This window comes from Lissotriton helveticus, chromosome 4_1 (assembly GCF_964261635.1).
Source record: "Lissotriton helveticus chromosome 4_1, aLisHel1.1, whole genome shotgun sequence".
Lineage (NCBI taxonomy): Eukaryota > Metazoa > Chordata > Amphibia > Caudata > Salamandridae > Lissotriton > Lissotriton helveticus.
Window position 1 is genome coordinate 667,428,248 of NC_136063.1, and position 21,313 is coordinate 667,449,560.

At 43.4% G+C, this 21,313-nt stretch overlaps 1 protein-coding gene across 1 annotated transcript in view; it reads left to right on the forward strand.

Annotated features, from left to right (window-relative positions):
* Positions 1 to 1,925: 1,925 nt before the first annotated feature.
* Positions 1,926 to 21,313, forward strand: part of OPRK1 (opioid receptor kappa 1) — a 470,749-nt gene continuing 451,361 nt past the window's right edge. Inside the window, exon 1 of the mRNA XM_078685659.1 lies at positions 1,926 to 2,314. The gene's annotated coding sequence lies outside the window, so the exon portion shown is untranslated. The remainder of the gene's footprint in view (positions 2,315 to 21,313) is intronic.

The following is a 21,313-nucleotide window of genomic DNA, read 5'->3' on the forward strand; positions in this document are numbered from 1 at the left end:
GCGCCCCCGTGTCCGCACTGTTGCTGCCCTGCTATTTTTGCCACGCTATGGCCTCTCACCTTCGGATTGCACCAGCGCCGCCGGGCCTGTCATTTCGTTGCACAGCAACTGTTGCTCCGGCTAGCCTCCCTGTGCTGAAGGCGAGAGACAAAGAGGGCTACTCCCTGGGGCACTACATATTTAATACCTTGGGGAGGGGAGGGCTCCCAGACGCCCACCTGGCATCTCACATTACTGTGAGACCCTCCCCATGACAGTAGCCTGGAGAATCGAAACTCTCCGTAGTAGCCTGGAGAATCGAAACTCTCCTGCCAGGCACGGAATCCCACTAAAGGCCCCCCTCCCCTAGCCGCGGGGGTGGCCTCTCAAAGTCAAATAAAACTGTTGTTGTAATATGACCGCTTGATTAGATGTTAATATTTCTTGCCTATGCGATCGGATGCTATGGCTGAGGCAGTTTTGGGACAGTGGGCAATGTAATTCCATATATACCGATGACTGTGTGCACATTTAGACTAAATATGTGTAGAATGTACACATATGCATGATAAATGAGGAAAAATACCACCTACCCATTGCCGGAGTCCGAACATATGTTGGCAATGCTGGTAATGGGTACTTGGTACCAAAGCACTTAACTGTATTTTGCTAAAGATGGGGTCATATTCCTTGGGGTTAAGATGCTCCTATGTAGGGGGGGCCTGGAGAAAGGGATCCGCATGGTAAGCTTCTTGAAAGAACTGGAAAGGGGTAAGTATGTATCCCAAGTCCTTGGTTACAGCCAACCTTTAGGCGGCAGTCTGACAGTCACAGTATTATTGTCTGGAAGTCAACTCATAATACATACGACGATATGGCGCCTCTGTACTGCCCAATTGAGACTGCCTTCCCCGACTGGAACCCCAGTGGTCAGGTGGTGTACTGCCAGTGCTAGTGGTCGAGCTGCAGTCAATGCAAAACCAATCTGCCCTATTGAGAATAGGGCGGATAGTTCACTGCCATCGAACCACCGCCATCGAACCGCCACCACTGGGACGGTGGTCCACGGTCTGCTAAACTTATAATTAGGCCATTAGTCTCCGACACTCAGAAAATATGTGTCTCTGACTGATTATTTTGGGGGGGGAACTTCACTTTCTCTATCCTGAATCATAGCTTTTGTGCCACTCCCAGCCTAGTCTAAAGCAATGGTCTTCAGTCTTTTCTTTGCCACACCCCTCTTGATTAAAAATAAAATGACAACTTTCATAATCTGCTACAGTGCTTAACAGTAAACACATACTGTTGGCATATTTTGTTAAATGTTCAGAAGTTTTGGAGATAAAATCAGTATCGCTGGTACTGTAATTTTCACTGGTGCAAACCCTCTCCTTTATCCTTCAAACATTAAATGTTATAATACACCTGCATCCTTCAAACATTAAATGTTATAATACACCTGCATCTTTCAAACACTAATGGTGTAATGAAAGGCAGTGGTTCAAGCTTCACTCAGTGTGGCACAGAATTTTTTCAAAATCCCAGCAGGGGAATCTAAAATTGCTGCCAAACTTGTGCAATGCACAATTTGCAACAAGAACCTTTCTAGAGGGACGGACAAGAAATATTCATGTGGGACAACATCCATGTTATACCATCTAAAAACCTATCATAAAAAACGTCGCTAACTATCGTTCAAGCAGAGGGAAGCTAGAGGACGCAACTTCTCTGGACTTGGGGCTCCAGGGACTTCAGTTCCCAGATTGCTTTGCGCCAGTAGGTGCTCTCCCTGGTTTCCGCTCTCGGAGGCGCTTCAAAATCACAGCGCGGCTCTCGCAACATTGGATGCCGCTTCTCTGCACCGGCGGCTCCAGGGACTTCATTGCTTCGCGCCAGGAGGCACTCTTGCTGGGTTCCGCGCCCAGAGGCGTTTTAAAATCATAGCGTGACTCCCGCAGTGCAGGACGTCGCTTCTCTGCACCGGGGGCTCCAGGGACTTCAGTCCCTAGATTGCTTCGCGCCAGGAAGCGCTCCCAATGGTTTCCACGCCCAGAGGTGCTTTAAAATCACAGCACGGCTCCCGCAGCGCGGGATGCTGCTTCTCTGCACCGGGAGCTCCAGTGAATTCAGTCCCCAGATTGCTTCATGCCAGAAGGCGCTCTTGCTGATTTCCGCACCAAGAGACGCATTAAAATAACAGCGCGGGATGTGCACGCCCATGCCCATGCGCCGGCAAAGCCCGGGCCAATGGCGGGCCTGTCTGTGCCCGTCAGAGCCTGGAGGAGACCGGTCTGGGCAACCCTTCTGACATCTGATGATCGGGACACTTGAGCAGGTGACTATACAGTAACAGTACTCACCCTTAAACAAGGTTACTACCCTGTATTGTGATCAAAGTCAAAAGGGTCTTGGAGTACTGGAAGTCTTCACATACAGTGGCGTATAGACATTGAACTAAACTCATCTAGGCCTAATTTAGTTTATTTTATTGGTTTTTTTTAATTGTATAAAACTGCATTTCACACTTGCAAGGGCTAGCCAATATGGTGAAGAGGAAATTGTGTGACAGTGGCACGGGCGATGTAAAAAAAAGGAAAGTCAAAAAGGGAAGAAGAAAAAGTCATAATGATGTTGAGGGTGGTGTTATGGACAGGATAGATAGCTTACTATCTGAAAGTGAAGGGCTATTGGATTCCACACACCCTGTCCAGGCCCCCAGGGATAGCACGCAACAGATGCCGAGTAGCAAACATTCTAAAGGGCGTGTACCTGACATGTTTAAAAAATCAGGCAAAAAAACAATAATACCAGTAACCTAGAATGTACCAGAATCAAATATAATAATAGAGAGACACTCCCAGTGCCACCCAGACATCCACGAAGCTTGTACCACTTTAGCATGTATTAAAAGATTCTTAATTCTGGCTGACCTAATTGACCCGTCGGCAAATACCCCACACAATGGAAATGAGAAATTCACCATGGGCCTGGATAATACCGTGAATAGTAGCCCCAATAACCATAGATGTATAGGTGAGCGAAGCCCACCGACACAGATAATAGAGCACCCGTTGTTAGTAACTTACAACAGGAAAGAACCATAGATGACACTGTTTATCAAACAGTGTCTAATGAATTGGTGACAGTGATGGATGAAATCAGGGCCCTCAAAGTGTCAGTTAGCATACTTATGGTACACATAGCAGTGGACTTGAAGAAATCATGAATGGGCACCCTTTCGAGTCATAAACCATCCTTATATTCCGTAAAGGGTGCTAGCAATTATCCAGTGTGGCCAAGCCATCAAAGAGGTGAAGTATAAGTGGTCTTCCCAGTCCACTAAATGCTGATACTTTGTGCAAAAGTCATGGGCACCTTGGAAGTAAAGACAATTTGATGTCCATTCCCAGACCCCTGGTTGTCCCCTGCTAAGACCATTGTCTCAACCTCTAATACCAATGCTAATAGAAATGATGGCCCGAGAGTGGCAGGAGCAGGGAGTAGAACACAAAACACAGCAAATAGGGTGTACATGATTAATGTCACCAAACTTTCAGGTGCATCCTATAGAGAAGATGATGGATCACTCAAGAATAGGTGCACTCAGTGGATCCGTTATGGTAGGGTCTGTCCGTCAATAATAAGGGATGACATCATTACAGCAGAAATACACTCATGCCCTAATTCCACATCTGATTACATTGCCCTGACAGTAACCCACCGACACTTAGTGGAAAACACTCGTAAGCTTTGATATTCGTACACAAAATCTCACCTGTTCTAATATTAGATTAATGAACAATCCGCCACAGACAATCTCGATCCCCAGGACGTCACCACTAAGGGAGGTAGACTGAAGGTTGCTTCCACTTGGTGGTGAGTTTTGGGCTAATGTAATACAACTATCCCCCAGCAAGTGTGAAGCTCCTGTGACATTAAATTTGATATCTGCTGAACCCAGGCAAACACTAGATATTGCCCTGTAAATAGTGGGAGGGAGAGATAGTGGTACTCTATCTACCAACGAGGATGGTGGGGGATTTCATGTGGATCAACCACATGTAGGCTAGCAATACTGTCATGGAACATTGCGGGCTTGGGCACCAAGGTTACATTCCCTGATTGGTTAACATTTATTGACCAGTTCGACATTTGCCTCTTTCAGGAGACATGGCTAGTGGACCCTCTCTTTCTAGTCGGTTTTCTGAACTATTATATTCCAGCCATTAAAGGGGGTAAAGTTTGACCTTCTGGGGGCCTCATGATCTGGGTGCGTCAGGAGACCAGTCATAAAATCCAACCTCTTCCGACCCATAGTAATAATGTCCTCGCAATACGGTTGAGAGTAAGCCCACAATGTAGTATTGACATTTACAATGTCTACGCAAGGGGCCTTAGTGGGGGTAAGAAGTCTGAGGTTATAACGTCCTTTGACGATCTTCTGGATATACATTCCTGGTACTCCTTTGTGTTAGTGGCTGGTGACTTCAACTCAACATTTGAGCCTCTTGGAATTGAGGACCAAGATCTCACAGGCAAGGAAAATACTCGGTGGGGCATCCCAAAACTGGAATTAGCTCCCATAAAAAAAGGAACGGATGCTGCAATCCGAATAAAGCTCTCTGTCTTGAAAAAGGACTGCGTGCTGCAAATGGATGCACAGTCTCCGATAGACATGGGGCTAATACTTTTGACATTGGCCATAGTGCCAGCCGTATAGATTATTTATTAATTAATCTAAAGTTATGGCCCGCCTTAGGGGATATGATTGTGAGGGATCATCTAGAGAGTGATCATAACCCCTTGTGCTCTACCCTAGATTTTACGGAGTACAGTGGTCCAGCCAGTTTCTGAATTATTTACTTCAGATTTGATCCCCACTAACAAAATGCGGTCATTAAAATGGGCTAAGCTTGTTAAGAACCCAGAGCTCCTCGATACTATGAATAGGGACATTGATTTTGTTGTAGCTGACCTAGAGGCCTGTCATGACCACCCGAGTTCCCTAAAATAATTACCACAACCCATAAATAATTTTTTCCCCATTTAGGATTGTATTTTTTAAAACGGGATACAAATAAGAATCCAAAAAGGAAAAAAACTTAGCACATGGTTTGATGAGTAATGTAGGCTCGCTCGTACAATATTGGGAAAGGAACTCAAAACAGGGGCACTAGACAAAGTAAGGGTGGCCAGGAGTAGCTTTAGGAAGATCTAGGAAAAGGCCAAGAAGCAATGGCACGAAAGCAGATGGCAGGATTCGAGACTGGCATGTGCTAGCAATAACTCCAAACAGTTTTGAAACATTGTTAAATGGGGTAGGGAAGGTCAGCCAGTCCCGCCACAAAATCATGTCGCCCATGATGATTGGGTTAATCTTTTTAAACCCCAATACGCTTGTAGTGATAAAGAGGGCGACCCTGCTGTACCCCTGGCTGATGTTAACATTACCCTCGGAGCTGTATTAGGGTGTAAAGGTCCGGTTATAGATGGCATCCCGGCTGACATTTTCTTACATGGTAAATCGAAATGGTGCTGGTGCATTATATTACTGGCTAATGCCATCACCAAAGGAGCCCCAGTGCCTGATTACTGCAAAGGGGCTAAGATAATCCCGGTATACAGAAAAGGGTATAAATACTATCCAGGTAATTATTGGCCAATAAGCCTCATAGATTCACTGCAAAAGATTATGGGCCAGTTAGTGCTGAACAAGGTGCAGGCCTGGATTGATAAGTATGACATTCTTTCACCATTACAGGCAGGCTTTGGGACCCATATCAGCAGTATTGACCAGGTTTTTTGGTTTACATTAATATATTAGTGGACAGTGGTTTTCGGCAAGGGTTCCTTGTATGCTGCTTGGTTGACCTTAAGTCAGCATTTGATTTAGTTTCCTGCATCAAGTTATGGGCAGTGCTATAGGAGTTAGGTATTGCACCTGTACTGCTATCACTTATCATTCGCTTACATGAGGACAATTTTGCACAAATACGGTGGGGGTTACAAGGTAGCGTTACTAAACCATTTCCCATTGATTGAGGTGTGCAGCAAGGCTGCATAATGCCTCCTACGTTGTTCTCACTCTTTATCACTGGGATCGCTAAGTTCTTATCGGTAACCCACACAGATGCCCCTGTATCAGCAGGAATTCATATCCCCATTCTAATGTTTGTGAATGATACGCTGATTATCTCGAAAACTCCCAGCGGCCTTCAGCGTGCCATGTTGCTATTTGAGGAGTTTTGTCACCTTAGGGGTCTGGAAATTAATGTAGACAAAATAAAGTTTATGTCTTTTAACCAACACAGAACTTTTAAAGGTAGTGTATGTTTGAATAACCGCCCCTTAGAACAAGTAAGAGATTTCACTTACCTGGGGGTATTCCTTCAAAAAGACATGAAGTGGAACGGCCAACTTGATATGGCCACTTTAAAACACCGGCAATTATATGGGGCTCTACTTACTAAATTTAAAACCTTGCTCACAAAGCCAATTAGCCCTGTACTTCAGATTTATGACATGACAATTTTGAGCTCTGCTCTATACGGGGCCAAGCTCTGGGGTCTTGTGAACCTAGCTCAATTAGCCATTGCAGAAAACAGACATTTACGTAGGATTACGGGCCTGCCACAAAGTACCCCAGTGTGCCCAATGCTATTTGAATTAGGCTGAAAATCTTTGGGTGATATTGCAAGAATACGCCTACTACTTTATTGGCGAAGAATCTGGTGCACACCAGAACTAGCACATTATGCTTCTGGCCTCAACGATTTAATTCGGGCAGATTGCTACCATAAAATTAAATGGCTACAGGAGATAAGAACTGCATTAGTTAAGCTCGGTTTGGTCATGTTGTGGGACAAACCAGCTAATGCGTCCTTCCCCCCAAAAGAGTTTCTGAAAGAAAAGTACTGGTAATTGGTTTTCTCTGATATCCATAGAAATAGTGCTACTTCAAGAGTTACTGAAAGTTTTTTGGAAGTCAAGTTTTGGCCAAATCTAGAGCAATACGGGGATGTAATAATCCAGCCATTTGACCGAAAGCTGTACTTTCAATTCAGGGTGGGCACACTGCCAATAAGATAGCATACTGCAAAATGGATCTCATCTGGTAATAGTAAATGCCTCTTGTGTCCGGATCAACAAGAGACTCTAGCACACTTATTGTTTGTTTGTCCAGTTTATGTGGCCCCCGTCAAAAGTGGCTTAAGCCAATTTGTAGGTGTTTGGGCTTTAGAACATGCGCTGAAGCATCAAGAATTTTACGCACTGAAACTTCTCAATGTATTATCATGGCAATGGCTAAGTTCTTGAGATGGTCATGGACTGTTAGATCATGGCGAACCCTTATAACTGGAAGTACACACTGAAAAGAGCTAACCTGCGGATTGCAATATGTTGCTAGTCCTCACTCATTTTGTACTGTATTCATGTCTGGCTCTATGGTCAAGTGTAAAGTTTTCAAAAAATCATATATATGAGTGTCATATTTACCCTTAGGCCCAGCAATAATATTATCAATTTTATTTTCTGATCTTTTGCATACGGAAAGTTTTAATACTCGCTAAGACAGTTCAATTCAATAATAACTTTATTCGGTTGTTTTAAGAAAAACACCATAAAAGTTCACAATGAGCAAATTTACAAGAATTACAAAATATAAAAACATTAAAAATTACATTTGCTAAAAGGTAATTAAAACAAACAGCGGCATCTCAATTTATGTGAGTTTTTCAACTTTAAAGTATCATACTGTTTTCCTGTTATCTAGCTTTCTTTCAGTTGTACAAAGCAGCGGTATAGTTTATTCTCAAAGGTTTGAACGATGACGTATACAAAACTTGAGAAAAAGTGCAATCGCTTTGGCATAGTTTTCGTTTTCAAGATACTGAAGTGCCAAGTATGCAGGACGGCACTGTCGTAGGCCCCAGAGTTTCAAGATGGGCAGTATCCAACGTTTACGGGGTTCAGTGAAGAACTTGCAGAATAACAATGTATTTATCGTTGTTTGTGGGGACAGCAGATCACAAGGGCACATAGAAAATGTAGATGACCAAACATTTTGCTTTGGGAATGCAACCAGTAAGTGAAACAGATCAAATCTGAAGCGGGTAAGCAGCATTTTTTCATACTGTGTTAATTTGAAATTCAAATAGGGTTCTGCGGTAAATACAGTCTGCGCCAGTAATGAGTGTTGAACAGATGGTTTGTGGATCTCCGATAGTAGTCGGACCTGAGCCAAGTAAACAAGACATTCCCTTTTTAAGTTCTTTTTAGGGATTTCTTTTATCAGTAACGGATGGTCAAAATACTTCCTGTAACCTAAATCTGTTAATAGCGCTTTAACATAGGACAACCATTTGATTTTCTTGCAATGATCCAGTTTTAAGATGTCTTGAATGATCGCCCTAGTCAGTTGGCACTGCTCAGTGACCCATATTCTACGCCACAGCATTATTGGCTGCAGTTTTATAATGTCTGTTATGTAGTCAATGCCAAGCTCTGTGTGGCAGGCAAAAGTGGAACAACTTTTTGGTACCGCCAGCAAATCTCAAAAAGGAGTTCTCAATTTTTTGTATTGAGTCCACATTTGCGAAACCCCATATCCCCGCCCCGTATGTTGCCGTACTTATGCATTTTGAGTTATAAATTTGTAACAGTTCTTTAGGTGGTCGCTGCCCCAGTCTTTGTGAAAAGCTTTTTAGAGAAGATGTCTCTCGGAGAAATGACAGTTTCCTTGCGTTGACAGCTGGGTTCCAGTTGAATTTTTCGTCAATGACAATCCCTAAGTAAGGATAAGTTATAGTCCTATCCACCTGTTCACCCTGTACATGCAGTTTCCTATTTTTTGTGTTTCTTTTCTCCCCCGCATGCAGTGTGTAAGTTTTTTTTACGTTTAACTTCAAATTCAGGCTTGCCATGAAGGTACAGTATCTATTCAGAGCCAGCTGTAATTCAATTGACGTTCTTGCTAAAATAACAGCGTCGTCGGCATATAAAAGCGCTGGTATCTGCCGACGAGCTATCAAAGGAAGATCTTTACTGCCTTGGAGCATGGCAGCCTCCAAGCCATTCGTATAAAGGGTGAATAGAAAGGGGGCCAGTACACACCCCTGTCTGACCCCCTTTTCCACCCTGAAGGTATCCGTGAGCTCGCCTCTCACCCCGAATCTTACCCTGCCTATAGTGCCTGTGTACAGTTCTCGAAGAAAGTCCACTATTGGGGTGGGAACTCCCATCTTCAAAATGATACTCCACAGCGTTGAATGTGCCACGCAATCAAACGCTGCGGAGAGATCTACATATATCATGTGGAGAGAAGAGCCTTTAGCTTCCACATATTTGCCCGCCAATAGAGACAAATTTAAGGCCTGGTCGACAGTTCCTAGCCCCTCCTGGAAACCATATTGTAAGTCTGAAATAATTCTGTGGTCGGTGGCCCAATCCTGGAGACGCTCAAGGAGTATTCTTCCTGCCATCTTTCCTAGCGAGTCCAGGAGGGAGATCGGTCTGTAGCATGATGGACTGTTTCGATCTCCTTTTTTGAATATCGGTACCAACGTCGATGTTCTCCAAGAGTCTAGAAGGCCCACTTCAGTAGTTGCATTCAGGACGTTGGTTAGTAAGGGAGTCCATAGATCTGGGAGGTGTTTGAAAATATCGACGGGAACGCCGTCCGGGCCAGGGGCTTTGGCTGTTTTTGAAAGTTTTAAGGCTTTTTGAACCTCTTCATGAGAGAGCTGGAGATTTATTGGGTAAATGATGTGTGACTTAGGTTCAAATTGGTCTGTGTCTTCTATCTGGTCTTTAGAAAACACTTTTGTGTAGTATCTCACCCATTCTTGTTCACTTATTGCAACATCAATAGAAGAAGAATTGTCTTTATCTGTTAAAAATGGGGAGCGGACTACTTGCCAAAACGTGGTACTGTCTTTTAGTTCCGAGCTTTGGGTAAGGCGTAACCATAATTCAGCTTTTATTTCTTTTTTCCTGTTTTTTAGGGCAACCGTGTACTCCTTTCTGAGTCTACTAATTTCGGGTCTGTCCCTGTATTCACTGTTTAAAGCTTCCTTTAAACGTGAGGATGCTTTTGTACATGCTGTATTGAACCAACCTTTCTTTGTATGAGGGTTTTGTTTGTGCGTCCTGGTTAGTTCATTTTGTATACTTTCTAAGATTACCAGGAAGCTCTTTATGACTTCCCTTGGTTGTGTAGTGGGGTCCAGTTGTGTAGTGGGTCGCTACGACAGTTAATGTGAATATTTAATCATGTTTTAAAAATGGGCTGCCTATTTATTGATTGTTTAGTGTGCTAGGTAGTATTTTATGTATGTGCTTTCATGACTTAACTGTGGAATAAAGCTTTTTGGATTGGATTGGCCCATCTATTTCAGTGGCAGCAGCAACAAAACAATTACCAGCCAGAAAGTCCCTTCTGAGGTGCAGACTACAGAAACAGAGTTGTCAAAAATGGCCATGTACTGCATGGACTATAGTGTTGTTTTAAGTGCTGGTGAGCAGTGTCTTACAGCTATTGGCAATGCTGCAAAACAGCATACCAGCAAATTTTTGTCCCCTTGTATATGTTTTGCACATTTTTCAGTGCACGTTTTTTCAATTCCTGCTGTCCCAGTCCCCATTTTGGTTATTATAACAAAAGAAGAAAAAAAATATATTAAACTTTACATAAGCGTTAAAAGATAAAAGACGTTCCTGTCTTTTAAGAGTTGTTTTTAAGTATGTACATATGTTGGAATGAGTGTATGACTAGTGTATGGATGATTGAATGAGTGCATATTTGGTGCATGGATGTTACGAGTGTAGCAGTGGTGCCTGAGTGAGTCCATGGGTGCATAAGTAGTGCCTGAGTGATTGGATGAATGCATATGTAGTGAACGGATGAGTGCATGAGTAGTGTCTGAGAGAATGGAGGAGTGCAATGGTAGTGCAATGGTAGTGCCTGAGTGAATGGATGAATGGATAATGGCTGGGTGAATGAAGGAGTGCATGGGTAGCGCCTGGGTGATTGGATAAGTGCATGGGTAGTGTCTGGACAAATATATGAATGCATGGACAGTGGTTGCGTGAACGGATGAGTAAAAGGGTAGTGTCTGGGTGATTGGATGTGTGTATAGTTAGTGCCTGGGTGAATAGATGAGTGCATGGGTAGTGTCTGAGTAAATGGATGAGTGCATAGGTAGTGCATGAGTGAATGGATGCGTGCAAGGGTAGTACCTGTGTGATTGGATGAGTGCATGGGTAGTGCCTGAGTAGATGGATGAGCCCATTAATAGTGCCTGCATGAAGGGATGAGTGCAAGGGTAGTGTCTATGTGATTGGATGTGTCAATGGGTTGTGCCTGGGTGAATGGATGAGTGCATGGGTAGTGATGAGTGAATGGAAGAAAGCATGGATAGTGCCTGAGTGAATAGATGAGTGCATGGGTAGTGGCTGAGAGAATGGATGAGTGCATGGGTAGAGGCTGAGTGATTCGATATGTGCATGGTTAGGGCCTGGGTGAATGGATGAGTGCACCGTAGTGCGTGAGTGAATAGATGAGTCCAAGCATAGTGCCTGGGTCAGTGCAAGAGTGTGTGGGTATTGCCTGAGTGAATGAAATAATGCATTTATAGTGCCTCTGTGAATGGATGAGTGAAGGGATAGTGCCTGAGTGATTGGATGTGTGAAAGGGTACTGCCTGGGTGAATGGATGATTACATGGATAATGCCTGAGTGAATGGGAGAGTGCATGTGTAGTGCCTGTGTGAATGGGAGAGTGCAAGGGTAGTGCCTGTGTGACTCGATGTGTGCATGTGTACTTCCTGGGTGATTGGATGAGTGCATGGGCACTCTCTGGAAGATTGGATGTGTATATGGCTAGTGCCTGGGTGAATGGATGAGTGCATGGGTGTCAAATCTTTGAGAAATGTTCAATAGTAATGCCCCCCTCAATTAAGCTGCTGTGCTGAAAGTTTTGGGGTGATTCATCAAGCGGGGCACGAGAAAAAGGGGGGGGTCCCAAAATGCTTTTTCTCCATTCTAATTTCCTTTAAAACTGTTGACACAGCTACAGCCCAAACTACACCAAATTTGGCAGAGAGGTAACTCTTGGTCCAGAGTGCCCTATTTTTGCTAAATGTTGTAAATCCATTCAGACGTTCTTGATAAATTTAAAGATTTCTCAGATATACAACTGTGGCCGTGGTGGAATGACAAACCCTTCCTGAGATCTGATTGGCATTGAATTTGTGCTTTTCATTTGCGGATTCACGATGGGTTTGCGAATCCAGAAAATATTTATAATGAGTATATATATATATTTTTTTTTGCAGAGTTTTATATAGCGCGAACTAGACCCGAACCGAATCAGGTATCAGAGCGCTTTACATAGCACCAGTTACGTTACATGAGGACACACTTTCATTTTTTTTAGGCACGGGGAGATTAAGTGATTTGCCCAGAATCACAGGAGGTTTTTTTTTTTTGGCGTCATTACCGAGGCTCTTACCCAGATCCCCAGGCGAAATTTCTGATTGGTTATAGAAAAAAGTTTGAAAGATACAGTAGACAGGACAGGCTAATATTTTGCAAAAGTCAATCTCACCTGCTATTTGCATTTGTAAGCTAGGGTGCTGAATTTAAAAATATGGTGAACTTGTGACCTGCTGGTACAGTTGAATGTTGCAGAAACGAATGCAATGAAAACTAGTATCAAGCAGAATGGGGGAAGGATTGAAAGTTAACTGTGGTTTTAAAATATGACATCATAAGTTATATATATGTGATATGCTTCTAAAGTAAGTTTACCCAAATCAGTACTATGTTTAGAAGTGTTGTGTTCTTAAAAAATAATACTTGTATTATTTGAAATAGGTTTTTGAACTCCTGAAAGGGTTTGCGACTCCATCGCAACGCTACCCTGCGACACCTCGTGGAGTCGCGACTCCAGTAAATTACAGAACCAGATTGGGCACTTTTAGAACACAGTAATAAAGGGTTAATATGTGTATCCAAAAGAAATTGGTTTTAGAATTTGAACAAATGAAGGATGCTTTTTGATTTGTTACTTTAATTCATTTGTATTCAGAAAAATAGAGGGAAAGATTGCTATTACTTGTTTTACATTGTTGAGAGTGGTGCATCTCATTAATTGTGGGGGACGAAAATCTTTTAGGAGTTTCTGATATTCTCATATTCTGCAATAGTATTTCTGAGGTGAGTTACAAATGTGTAAGGTGTGTTATGCATTGTGTAGGAGTGTTTCAGTGTTTGTAATTATATTTTTAACTTTGTGAGGCATTAGTTGTAAAGCTTGCCAAGCATTAGAGAAGTGTGATGTTTGAAATATTTTACCAACTGTAGGAATGCTTTCCATCAATCGCGAAAAATCAAAAGTTATGTGCATTAACCTTTCCAAAAAGAAATCAACACAAAACTGGCTTTTGTCATCTCGAAAGCTAGAAATGGTCCGTGAATATCGATACCTGGGAGTTATCATTGACCACAAGGGAAATTTCATGCGAAAAGTGCGAAGCCATAAAAAGGAGAGGACTAACCATCGCAGCAAGTCTTAGAAATTTAAAAAATATGGTCTCCGGCCCAAGTTTACATCCGCTTATTAAGGTGATACAGGCTAAGTTAATTCCATCCATAACTTATGGCAGTGAATCTATGAGAGGGAGGGATGCTCCTCTAATAGACAGAACTGTGGCAAAAGCACTACGTATGATCTTTGGCCTCCCAAGGTATTCATCCCCTGCCCAAATGAGATTAGAGCTTGGGTTACAAAAAGAAGAGCTGGCACGCAAGGGAGCTTACATAAAAACCTGGCGCAAAATAAGCAGGGGAGACTCGAATACTCTAAACGCTCTTCTGTGGAAGGAACTTCAAAACAAAGAAACATGCTTGGCAAGGCGGTACCTGGAGGCTGCTATCGAGGACCTTGGCTTACAGCAACTTTGGGATCTTCCATGCTCTACAGCAGTCTTCAAATAGGTGGTCAACAAGACAGTCCGGAAGGAATCACTGTTGCAGGACAAAGCCTCCCTATCAGAGCGGGCTCACGGCTGGCTTACGCTCCAATCGTATACTACGTCCTTGCCCCAAACCTAACTTCAGATCGGTTTCACTAAAAAAATAAAAGAGAAGTTCCTGAAATTTCGCCTAGGGCTGCTGCCGTCAGCGGCCCACCTACCTCCATGGTTACGGCCACACTTACCAACAACATGCCGTCTCAGCGGGAAGGGCAAGGAAAACATTGTTCACTTGATCACTACTTGCACCAAGCTCGCGCAAGATCGACGCGTCTTCCTGCGACCACTTTTTAATATTCGCAATATACGAACCTGCAGGCAAGCAGTTCTTGCCTGCTTTAAAGGAGACGACATTCAGCTGAGCTGCAGAATGGTAAAATTTCTTGAAAAAGCTGAGGCCTGCTTTAAAACTTTGAAGGAAACCGAACAAATTCACTAGGACTGTAAAAAGTCTAAAGGTTGAACCCCATGGATCCCCTGATGATCAACCACCAGAGTGTCATCCTGACTTTCCCACATATCGACCAACATTAATTATAAACTGGGACACTCTGTACTGTTATTATAACTTAACATCGGCACTTTTTTATTCCTCCCTTTGGCCGGCATTGATGGAGAACCTTTCTTGGTTTTTAAATTTTCCTTTTTTATGACAAACTGATTGTTTAACTAGATCTCAAGCTTCTTTTAACTGTGTTTTTGATACTACTCCAAGTATTCTGCTTTTTGTTTTATGGACGGACCTCTTGTTATAATATGTTTAAATTTGACTTATGTTTTAGAAATTGAATCTTCTTTCCTCTATATTGTAAAGGTTTTAAATAACCATGCACAATAAAGTATCATATTAAAAAAAAAAAAACTGTAGGAATGTATATTTTCTGTTTTGTTGTACTGAAATGAAGATTGAAATAGGTTGTGCATACTAATATGTGTGGTTCCTTAGTATGTAGTGAACGTAGTAGAGAAAAATTAGGTTTAAAACATGTTCTCAGATGTATTAAACTGTATGCCAGTCTGTATAACTGCCTGTGTGTGAAACATTCATTACAACGCAGGCATTATAATGGTACATGTGTTGTAATGACTTGTATTGTAATAATATGCATTGTAATGTAAGCTGCAATGTAAAAATTATGTTGTAAATGTATGCATTGTAATAGTTTTTGTTGTAACATCATATATACTTGAAATTAGTATAAAAGTATGAAACTTACAATAGTGACATGAGAAGAGTTGGTCTTTTATATATGCCTACCTTAGTTTGTGGGGTGTCAGTGAATAATGAAGGTGTAAGAGAAAACTGAGGTTTCAAACATGATAGCAGATAAATTAGTGTTGATGATAGTTTATGTGAGTTTCTGGAAAGGTACGCTTGAAGAAGGTTGCATAAATATAGGTGTTTGTTTTAAATGTAAAATACACTCTCTCAACTGTGAATATCTGTGTGCTATCATGACTGAGGTATGTGTCTACTTCTACATGTATTCTGACACGTGTTGTGCATCTCAAGACCCTAAGTTAAAAACTATGTTGCTTGTCATTCAAGTGCACAAATGTTATTAGTCCTACTAGAGCATTCAGTTACAGAAGCAGACATCTGTTACATACGTATGTGTCACAGAAGCCCTCACTTACAGAATTTAATACCTACCTATCCTGTATAAGGAGGAGAAAGTAATACATACATTTTCTGATATACAAATTTAGAAAGCATGTGGTGTGAAACAGAGGTATTCTGGTGTATGAAGGCCTCATTTGAAGTATCATGTCACCACAAAGATGCACAGACACACACATTGAGGTTTTGAGAAACATGGTGAGACTTACAACAGAGACATGAGAAGAATTGGTCTTTCATATTTGCCTAGGCCTAAGTTTGTGAGCTGACAGTGAATAATGAAGCTGCGAGAGACAAGTGAGGTTTAGAACATGATGGCAGATGGATTTGTGTTTGTTAGTTCATTTGAGTGTTCCGAAAGATACACTTAAAGCTTACCGCATTAATGTAGGTGTCTGGTTTAAATAGAAATTGCATTCTGTCAAGTTAGAATATCTGTGTGGTATCATGATTGAAATATGTGTCTATTTGTACATGTATTTTGACATGTGTTGTGCATCTGATGAGCATAAGTTAAAAACTATGTAGCCTATCATATAGGTGTACACATGTTATCAGTCCTACTAGAGCATTCAGTTACAGAGGCAGACAAGGTGCAAGCCGTGTATGACAGTTTAGAAGAATCAATAAACAACACCGGAGTAGAAGCCTTAGCTCAGTCTGAATCTAGGGTGGAACATGAAGGTCTGCGATCCTTCACTCTAATTACAGAGGAAAGGGTAGCGGAATTGGTGTTAAATATTAAATCTGGCTTCCCCCGGACCCATGCCCACGGCATATACTGCATCTGGCATCAGAAGAGATTAGCATTTTCTTATCTCCAGTAATAAATAAAATTCTGTCTGAAGAAGTTTTTCCTAAAGCATGGAAAAAAGCCTGTATCCGTCCGCTTTTAAAAAATCCCAAACTGGATCCACAGGCTGAAATGACCTGTAGGCCTATCTCCTGCCTGCCTTTTGCAGCTAAAGTATTGGAGAAAGTAATAAACCTAGAATCAATGTTGTTCCTGGAGACAAATAACCTATTAGATACCACACAACATTGTTTCCGTTCCAAACACTCAACGGAGACTGCTTTAAGCCTGGCAACAGAACAAATCCGTAAGGTTACAGATGAAGGTGGAAGGGCTGTACTGGTCCTGCTTGACTTAACGGCAGCCTTTGATATGGTAAACCATACGGTATTGAACCAAAGGCTGCAGGATGCAGGTGTCAGTGGTACAGCCCTCTCTCTCTCATCTTTTTTATCAGATAGAAAACAAATGATTTGCTTGAACGGTCTCAAATCAGAGGAATTTTCCCTCCCGGGTGGAGTCCCGCAGGGATCGGCCTTATCACCAACATTTTTTAATATTTATGTAGCCCCTCTGGCCAGGCTGGTAAAGAACCATGGCTTTATGTTGGTATGTTACGCTGATGATACGCAGCTCATAGTGTCTGTAGCTGAGTCTGTCGATGCTCGGGCTGCTGATTTCTGTAAGTGTATTTCATCCTTAATGACCTGGATGAATGTGAACTTTTTGAAGCTAAACGCTGAGAAAACAGAAGTCCTGGAATTTGACTCAAAAGACCAAATGTGGAATCAGCTATGGTGGCCTAGTACAGCGGGTCCACCCCCGGTGCCGGTCATTAAGGCCAGGAATCTGGGAGTAATGGTTGATAAAAATCTCACTTGGGCGCCACAGATTAATCAGGTCAAGTCTGTGTGCTTCTTTACCCTGAGAGGATTGGGAAAGATTCTCCCTTATATTCCTTTCGCCCTGAGGAAAATGGTGGTTGTATCCACCATCTTATCTAGAATTGACTACTGCAACGCCCTTTATTTGGGAATGGGTGTTGCTCAACTAGATAAGCTTCAAGCTATCCAAAATGCAGCAGCCAGAGTCTTACTTGGGCTGCCTAAGCATCAGCCAACATCAAAAGTGATAAGGAATCTTCATTGGCTCCCGATACGAAGACGAATTGAATTTAAATCACTCTGTCTGGTGCATAAAGCTTTGTTCGGAGATGGGGCTGAGGACGTGAAAGCTCTCTTTTCAGACTATGTCCCTACCTGGACTTTAAGGTCGTCTTTCCTTGGCCTTGTACAAATTCCAAAGATAAAAAGAGTACGTTGTGGGTGAAAGCGGTTCTCTTTTTTAGCGTCCAAACTCTGGAATACATTACCACTACATCTTAGAAGTCTACCCAATAGACTGGCATTTAGGAAAGAAATTAAGACCTGGCTCTTCCTCCAACACTAACGGGCTGCGTCTATGTCCTAGCTTACTCTAACATAGCGCCAAGACGCTTTGGCAGTAGTGCGCTCTGCAAATACCGTCAGTCAGTCACATCTGTTACCTCTGTAGGTGTCGCAGAAGCCCTTGAACACAGAGTTCAATACCTACCTGCCCTGCATAATGAGTAGAAAGTAGTAAATACACCTTCTTCCACACACATTTGGAGAGTATGTGGTGTGAAACAGATGTACTCTGGTATTTGTAGGGTTCCTTTGATGTATCATGTTACCACAAAGAGGAAAAGACTCACACATGGTGAGACGTACAACATTGACATGAGAAGAGTTGGCTTTTCATATTTGCCTAGGTCTAACTTTGTGAGCTGTTATGAATACTGAAGCTGCAAGAGATAAGTGAAGTTTAAAAACATGATGGAAGATAGATATGTGTTTATGTAGTTCATATGAGTGTCTAGAAAGGTACACTTAAAGTAGGCCACATTCATTTAGGTGCTTTCTTTAAATGGGAAAGTGCACTCTGTTAAATTTGAATATCTGCGTGGTATCATGACTCAGGTATGTGTCTACTTCTACATGTTTACAGATCTACTAGAGCATTCAGCAGCAGAAGCAGACATCTGTTACCCATGTAGGCATCAGAGAAGTCCTCGAATAGAGAGTTCAATACCAACCTGCACTATATAATGAGGATAAACTAATACATGCACTTTATTGTACTCAAATTTAGAGAGCATGTGTTGTGAAACAGAGGTATTCTTGTATTTGCAGGCTTCTTTAGATGTATCATGTCACCACAAAGAGCCACAGACACACACATTGAAGTCTTAAGAACCATGGAGAGACATATAACAGTGACATAGGAAGAGTTGGCCTTTCATATTTTCTTTGACCTAAGTTTATGAGCTGAGGGGGGCGTGGCCTGGCGTTCGGCAAGATGGTCGCACTGTAGTGTTGCTCTACCGGCCGCCGAACAATATCCTTTAAATATCCTGCCTCTACTGAGCCATCCACTGAAATTCCCTATGGAGTCTTGCTGCAGTACGCGTGGGCTATCTGGCGATGTGCTTTTCTCCAGTGTAGCTGCGCCACAGGGAGATTGTAGGTGAGCGGCATGCTCTGGACCTGCGGAAATGGTGGCTGAGTGTGCTCATGGGAGTCGCCTTCTGAGCTCCCTAGCTGCGGAGGAGAGAGCTGCTGGAGTGTTCGAGGAAGGCTCAAGGACAATGCGGGTTGCGCTGTGTGCGGCAACAACACGGAGTGTGACCTGCAATGAAAAGGGCCCGCGCCAGCTGATGCAGAGGGTGAGCCAGGGGCCTATACAGCACCACCAAGATGCTCCGACACGCAAGCGGCCGGCGCAAGCCCAGCAGATGGGCCGCGTATAGCCCGTGCGGATGATGATCATTTAATCTGCGGAGCCCACCTGTGCGACAGCCTGATGACTGAAGGGGCCCCCTCCTGCTGATACCCCCAAGTGGCTCGTGAGGTGAGAGAGTGCCCTCATTTAGGCATGCTGCATGGGGAGGATGCCGCTGGGGGCCATTGAATGCTGTGACGCGGCAGAGCTGATTCACATGGAGGATTAGTGTGCTGGACTTTTGCTGCACCACGTTTGAGCCCAGAGGCACGATCTGACCGCACTGTGGATGCCTACGGACCTCCACCTCACATGGCCATTCATCTGTGCACCCCCTGACACTGTGCGTGGGTGTATCAGCCTATGATGAGGCTAGCCTCACTGCTTTGGAGGAGATAAATAGAGTGGTGCTTTATTATCCGGTGATACTGGGAATCATTTAAACAACGCAATGGCCCCACTGCTGCAAAGTGCTGTTTCTAGACCCTGGGCACCCATAAGATTTCTACTTAGCAGCACGTAGTACCGGCCAACTGGGGACTTTGCCATAGCGGTGCATGTGGAGATAACACTGCGGGCCACGCTCTTTCTGCACTGCTCATAATCATTAGTATAGAATCCTGGGTGTGCGCACAACACAACGAAGGGCGAGGAATCATTTTCTGCTTGCGCAGGGCTACCCAGCTGCAGTATGCAAGATGGGAAAACCGGAGAAAAACCAACCACGACTTACATTTGAACTGCGTAAGGGCGGCACGCCTGTGTAAAATGCGGCCTCGGAGTCGGAGCTGGATTCATCGTCCCAGGCCCTCACAGCACTTGAGAAATCTTTTTCTGCCATTCAAGAAAGTCTCCAGGCCATAGATGGAAAAATCGAGTCTCTCAACGTCAGGATGGACCATTTTTCCGCAAAATTGGATAAACGGGCAGCACGAACCGGAGAGGCAGAACAGCGCATCACAGATGTTGAAGACGGATTACAACAGGTAGTTGCGAAGACGTCGGACATCACGAAACACCTAGCTGTTATCCAAGCGAAAAATTAGGACATTGAAGCGCGGTCTAGGCGCAACAACATGTGCGTTTTGGGCCTTCCAGAATCTACCAATGTGGGGCACTTGAAGGACTATATGGAGACGTTGCTACGGGATGTCTGTGGCACTGACAATTTATCGACCCTGTTTGCTGTGGAGCGGGCTCACAGATCCTTATTATTATTATTATTATTATTATTATGCGTTCTTATATAGCGCTCGATTACCCGTAGGCATCTCGGCGCTTGCCTTGGGAACCCGTCCTGGCTTCTCCAAGGTGAAAGCCAGGCATCCCGCCGCGGGGGGGCCGTAGTGGAGATTAAGCAGGCTAATGCCCAGAGCTGCAGAGTGTGAACCCGTGATTCGAGTAGGCACCGAAACGAGAATTATCGAGTCCCTGGATATTTGGGCTCAAGACCCTGCCGCGTTGGGAATTGAACCCTGGTCCCGGGTCTGACCTCTGCTTCAGGGTCTGCCTCCTCTAACCAGCGTTCCCCCAAGGCCCTATAATTGCCAGGCTGCTAAATTTCAGAGATCGGGATACCGTGCTGCGTATAACACAACAAAAGGGTACAATAATTCATCAGGGCAACATTTTATCGTTCTACCCGGATTTCACAGCGACGCTGCAGGCGGACCAGAAGGAGTTTCAAAATGTAAAGAAGGTACTGCTGAAAGAACAGATCCCTTATGCTATGCTTTATCCAGTGAGGCTGCTCATTGGGGAGGCAGATAATGGCAAGATCTTTACGAATCCTAAACAAGCAACGGAGCACGCTAGATCTTTGCAGTGGCAGCAGAGTTCCCCAGCCCACACATCGGACATTGATGACTGAACAGTAAGGAGTCCTGGGGCTGGCGAAAGTATATTTACATGTTTGCACTAATGGGTGCTAAGTTGAAACTAGATGTTGTTCTGTATGTATACTGCACCGAAGTTACAGACTAGGTTGCTTACACACAGCATTTGATGGGGAAGGCACCTGATGTTACCTGTATGACTATTACGACCAGGCTTGTGTAGATAACATTGATGGGTATAGAGATG